At 37.2% G+C, this 6572-nt stretch overlaps 1 long non-coding RNA gene across 1 annotated transcript; it reads right to left on the reverse strand.

Moving 5' to 3' along the window:
- Positions 1-287: 287 nt before the first annotated feature.
- Positions 288-6104, reverse strand: LOC137854578 (uncharacterized). Its single transcript, XR_011095255.1, has 3 exons — positions 5909-6104; positions 5342-5433; positions 288-2864 (listed from the first exon to the last, which is right to left on the reverse strand). It is a non-coding gene; the product is annotated as an uncharacterized lncRNA (long non-coding RNA).
- Between the last annotated feature and the right edge of the window lie 468 nt (positions 6105-6572).

Consider the following 6572-nt stretch of genomic DNA (forward strand, 5'->3'; position numbering starts at 1 on the left):
AATTGAATCTACAGTGAACCAAAATATCTCTTTGAGGGTTTTAATGTTTTCCTCAAAGCTTGACCCAATATGTCATACAATGTATGATACAAATCATACAATGGTTCAGTTGGAAGGAGCCTTAAAGATGACCTATCCCCAACCCCCTACCATAAGCAGGAACATCTCCCACCAGACTAGGTTGCTCAAAGCCCCATCCAGTCTGACCTTGGACACTTCCAGGGATGGGGTATCCACAGCTTCTCTGGGCAACCTGTTCCAGTGCTTCACCACTATCATAGTAAAAATGTTCTTCCTAATATCTAATCTAATTCTACCTTCTTTCAGTTTAAGACTGTTACTCCTTGTCCCATCACTACACTCCTTAATCAAGAGTCTCTCTCCAACTTTTCTGGTAGGCTCCCTTTAAGCAGTGGAAGGCTGCTATAAGGTCTCCCTGGAGCCTTCTCTTCTCCAGGCTGAACAACCCCGGCTCTCTCAACCCAGAGAGGTGCTCTAGTCCTCTGATCATTTTTGTGGCTCTCCTCTGGATACACTCAGACAGATCCACCCCACTGTTCATGTCACTGACAGATATGTTAAACAGCGCTGGTGGTTCCGGTACTAAGCCCTGAGGCACACCAGTCATCACAGATCTCCACCTGGATATTGAGCCATTGACTGTGACTCTTTGAGTGCAACCATCCAGGCAATTTTTTACCCATCCATTCATCAAATCTGTCTCTCTCCATTTTAAAGACAAGGATGTTGTGTGAGACAATATCAAATGTTTTGTACAAATCAGATAGATGATGTCTGTTTCTCAGTAGCTGATGTCAGTTGCTCAGTAGTCAGTGAGTAACGAATTTGCTACTTTTAAGTTGATGTCAAGTAGGACAGTTTATGTAGATTTTCTTTACTGTTTTTTTGTTAAAACAAACAAGCTAAATAAACCCTCTAGAAACTCAAGGAAACCTGGGGTAAAAGCCACCTGCTGGTCAAGCTATTCTAGGCTTTCAAAAAATCTTTGCAAGTCTGCAGTCTTTGCAAGAGTTTAAATCACAGCCAGAGAACAAAAAGCTCGTATCTCAAAACTGCTACAGTGTGATCCTTTAACCATCTGATTTATGTTAGAACAGAGGTTCATAGGGCGCCCAGTTTTGTTCTAATACCAAAGATCAGAAAGTGAAATATAACGACTCCTTTACTCTAGAATATTATTTGCATTAACTAATTGCATGTATTGGAAAAATGTGTTGATAAAAAAGAAAATATATGCTTCTTTGTTCTTGTTGTTATTGTTGTTGTTGTTGTTGTTGTTTTGTTTTGTTTTCTTACAACAAAGTTGAGTTCTGTGAGGACTTTTTGTAATCTTGGCATACATGAAAGCAGAATGTATGGGCTGTTCAAAGCAAGATCTGTAAACGGTCTCCAGTTCCTACTTTTGTTTAAACTGGCACCAGCAGAAGTGCATTATATTCTGCTTTACAAGCTGAATTTTATGTATTGGTTGCAATATGCCTTACTATATGAAGATATATTAACCATCTTAGCTCATATTGTGCACAGAAGCTAGAATAGACTTTGCCACTGACACAGACTGTTAGAAATTAGAAACAGATGGTAATTACTAGGAACAAAGATGAGGTTTCGGAGGAGAATGGATACAGCACATTCCAGAGCACATGCAGTATTTTTTTCCACAAAGATTAATGGCTATTATAAGGACATTGTGTTTAGTGAACTCATATATCACTGACTTACCTAGAAAGTGAATCAATCCATTTTTATGGGCTGCAATAACTTAGAAATTTGTGAAGTGGTCAGTGTGACTGATAGGAACCTCAGGTTAAACTTCTTTCTTCCATGTTTTGTTTTGCAAAGTTGTGGCTCTTCCCTTCATCTATTTCTCTGTTTATCCCTGTCTCTGTTAATGTTGTTAATGAGTGTACAGCATTTTTGTCTATTATGTTTAACACAAATGCAAACATCATTTATGACATTATCAGGAATCAAATTCTGTATGTGCGAATAAGACTTCTGTTAATCATATGGAAGAATTTGCCAGCTGTCGTTTCAATTGTTTGGCAAATGAACAACATTTAAGTCTCATGCTTCACATTTTGATCTAAAAATATATTTTAAAAGACACAATATTGATTTATCTTATTTATCTGTACAGTCTTACAGAGATGTACAACTATAGTATATGGGAAAAAGACTCACACTGCAGATAGTGGCAATGTAGTTTAATATCTAATTTTCAGAAAATCTGCTTTCAGTTGAGCTGTTATTGTTCTTTTCTTACCATAATATTAAAAGAGAGTATTTGCCAGAAAAATGTTCTGTGAAGCAATTGGATTTTATGACAGGATCTAATAGCAAGTGGACATGCTAAGAACTGGGATATTTACTTAAACAATTTCGAGCAAGCAATTTTCAGCTTCTGATATCAAAGTGTTTCAAATCTTTTATAACATGTAAGGGATGTCCTGTAGTGTCTAAATTTCATAGAGGGTTATAAGCATAAATTTCATAGAGGGTTATTATACTGAAATGCTCTGCGCTAGAAGTCTGCACATGGAACTGGAAAGAATAGCAAGCAATTTTAACCACTTCTCTGCTGTACTTTGATTCAATGACCTAATTAAAAGGTCTTTTAATCGGTTTACACTGAGGTACTCAAGTGCATTGTATCGGTTCTTGCAGCAGATCGCCAGAAGTCAATTATTTAAGATGTAGCATTGCAAACCATTTGTTTTATTTCTGTGGGAGCACACAGTAAAAAGAGGAAGTCTAAATGAACAAACCGTTCCTTCTCCGGAGACAGATATATTACCATCATTGCTGGCATGAGACAAGCTAACAACCATACTGGTAAATATCTGGAAAAAAAAAAAAAAAGCCGATTTTTGCTCCATCAGTAACACAGTAAAATGTTTTCCAAATAGAAAAAGAAGACATCAATGCCAACAGGAAACCAGCTATCCTGTTCATACTTATGAGAAGACACAGGGAGCTTTAAAGCAAAAAAAAAAAAAAAAAAAAAAAAAAAAAAAAAAGAATCCATAACCAAAGACACTGAAACAGTCTATTGACAGCTACATTTCTTAAAAATCTCCTTATCTCCCTTTGGCTTGAAAACCAGCTTGCACAGACCACACTTCATTCTCACTCATTCCTGCTCCCCTGGACAGTGTTTAGAATTGGAGCAATGTAACATCAGATTTGCTTTGACACCCCATCTCAGGGGCCTAAAGATAAAGTGGTTATTCAAACCTGTTTTGCTGAAGAGGCATCAGAGGGCTCAGCAGCCCGTGGCCAGCAGCATTTGGGAAATGCAGATGTCTTTACTTTCACCCCAACAGAGCTTCCCATGCAAATGAGTGCCATGCAGTTTTGACCTATTGGCCACTGCCTCCCCCAGCTCCCTGCTGCCAAAACCCTCTCTGTTCTGTTACATAGAGGCAGGAGACTTTCCCTCTACTTTCCCTGAAGAAAGCCAGTACATACACATTATGTGAATGAAAACAGACTTTGGACATTTTGTATTCAGTCTGTATATAAGAACTAAAAACAAAACCAACAACAAAGTAGGTATTTTCAATCAGAATACATGAAATGAAGTAAATTCTTATGGATCACCTAATACTGAAGTTAGTGAATTTAAATTGTAATGAATTAAGGCACATCTAGCACATATAATTCTCTTGGTAAGACGTTTTGCAAGGGAAAGTGGTTAGTTTACAAGTACTACTTTAAAATAAAAGTCACAGTATTTTTAAAACATAACTTGAGTCATGAATACTACTAACAGTCATTCAAAGATAAAAAGGTGGAAAAATAAATGCCTTTGAAGGAGAAGTGTGTATTTGAGTACATATTAACACTGTGTGCATACAAAGTATGAGGTGTATGTGTATGTTTGCATGCACATAGAGATACATTATTCAGAGAGAAAATTTGCTGTAGCTTGGAAAATCTTTATTCTCATTTAAACATCCTAGCCAGTCAAGATATAATGTATCCTCAGAATTTTCATATTTTTAAAATTTTAATCCATATTCATTCAATAAACTTCAATTTTGATCTCCTATTTAAAGGAACCGGGATGTATTTGTATTTTGCAGCTATCATTGTCTTCAGCATAGTTTGTGGTGGCTCAGTAGCTTATGCCCAAATCTGCTAAGTAGATGCCAAAAATAGATTTTAAGGCATGACTTTGGTTACAAGTATGTAATGTATACATGTCAGTATATTCACTGGATTAGTCACAAAGCTAAACATGTTTATAAATGTTTTGCAGTCATGGATTGCATATCTCTAAATGCCAAAGATTACACTATGTTTTCCCATGTTATTACTTGGTCTCTGTTGCATTTTCCATTCCTACCCACCATATGTTCAATAACAGACCTTTATAAAATGATGATTCTTTGTTCATTTAATTATTAAATATATTTAAATATATTCTCTTCAGAAAGTGCCATCTTGTGGTGCCTTTTCCAATCAAAAAGGAAATACTACAGAACCATCTCACGTTTACAGTGTTCAGCAAAAGCAGTCTCAAAAATACAGAATTTGCTTTTGCTCTGTTCATTAAGATGCTTTACACACACAGATGCTTGTAGACATTTCTCAGCCAAAGGGTGTGCTTTTTATAAGTAAAATAAACACTTTGTGTACCTTTGTAGATTTCAGATGCCTGCAAGATTTTCATTCTCTTGCTTATGTTGTTTCCTTAGTTTACTGAAAGTTCATTTAGCTTAACAGGGAATGTTTCTACTACTGAATATTCACATGAACAAAAAGAAGGGCCTCTTGGCCTCTGTAAAAACTTCTCACATCATTTAGCCGTGTTCCAAAAAATTCTTTTCTGGAAGACTTTCTCCAAAATGCAAATATATTCCCACTGCTTTCAAAAATTTATAAATACAGCATGTAATAAAGATAATAAATAGGCTTGTTCCATCTTCAATACTGAAATGGAAAAACAGGGTTCCTTATTCACATTGAAAGGTTCCTTCCCAAATGTGTCTCAGAGTGGAGTATCCACAAATACCACATATCTTGCTTGAACTGAAAATAGATGTTACTGCATCCAAAGACTGGGCATGCAGGAATGCAAAGCTGGATTTGAATCTTCCACTTGGGCTTTTCCAAAACCCCAAGTCTGAATCCCTTCAAAAGTCAAGGGGATCCCATATTTGAGTCAAATTTCTTGGTCAAATTTGTGTGTGAAGCAGTAAAGTTCAAGACTGAATGTCATTGCTGTGTACTGTTAAAATATCCTGACAGGTCACTACCATACCCAGCAAAATGCCTTACTGCATTAGGGTGGTGCCCTGTGGGAGACACTTACTGTCATTCCCGGGCCTCCATTTTCACATCCCTGCCTACTTTCCAGACTGCTGGTTATCTTCTGATCCTGGGAGTCATGGCTTCTTCTGCCCCCTGTCAACAAACAGCAAGCACACAAAAAGTGAAGCACGGGAAGCTTACATATCTGCAATTAAAAGTGAAAAGAAAAAGAAGAAAACACATTAAGGTGTTTTCATATGGTTTTTGACCCCAGTATGTTACTGGTGTTGCTGAGAGCGTCACAAGCTTACTCCAGCAGTGATCTTTTCTTGGTGTACCCCAAAGACTCCACAACTGTATGATGAAACTGATAGACAAGCATTACATTTTAATGTGTAAATAGATCTGGCAGACAATGTAGACTTGGACTGTTTGGTCTGGGGCTGTGCAGCAGCCAGACTGACTAAAGAGCTCAGTGTGGGCTCCAAGCCCATTTGGCACAGAAAGTGCTGCTTCAGTGGAGAGACTCGGGTATGCTCTGACACAGAAATGGTCTGAGGGGCACCTACAAGACCCTGTTGTAATTTGTGCAGTGATAACATTTCCAGTTCTCATAGGGAAGAATTACCTGGGTGAAGGAAATAGGTCTTGGGTAGTGTAGGTGTTGTGTGTTTCTGCCTTGAAAAAAATGACGACACTTTGCTCTTGGCTGCTAGAATTAATCCGTTTTGATGTTTCAACAGTTTGGGGTTTCAGAGTGGTGGAATAATCCACTTCATGAGATGTGATTTACACTATTGGATTGCCAACAAAAACAGGCACAAGCTAACCTGAAAAGGAAGAGATGGAAGATATGACACATAATTAAAATATTTTTGCAAATGCTTTTACAGCTTTTCATTTTACACTGGTAGATTATGATCCCAACAACTCTCCTAATAAGCTGGTCAAGAGACTTTTTAAAACATTAACAAATTTATAGAAATGCCAATCAGTAAAGCGCAGTTGTTAACTAAATCCTTCATGCCTTTGGATTCAGATGAGCACCAAAGATGATTTTCATTGCTTTATCTTCCAAATTTTCTCTAACAGTTGTTGTGCCCAGGACCTACTGTTGCAAGAGAAGACACTTTGGAGAATTTTAGTTCTTGCTGAACTTGTAGAAAGGAACATTTCTAAACCCTGTCTCTCAGTGGACCGTATATATTATCTCACAGATTTTTCCTGAAGTGAAAACAAATAGAAAGTTGGTGACAGTAAGGTTTTTCACTCTTATATAACCATGGTATACA

The sequence above is a fragment of the Anas acuta genome, chromosome 3 (assembly GCF_963932015.1).
Source record: "Anas acuta chromosome 3, bAnaAcu1.1, whole genome shotgun sequence".
NCBI lineage: Eukaryota > Metazoa > Chordata > Aves > Anseriformes > Anatidae > Anas > Anas acuta.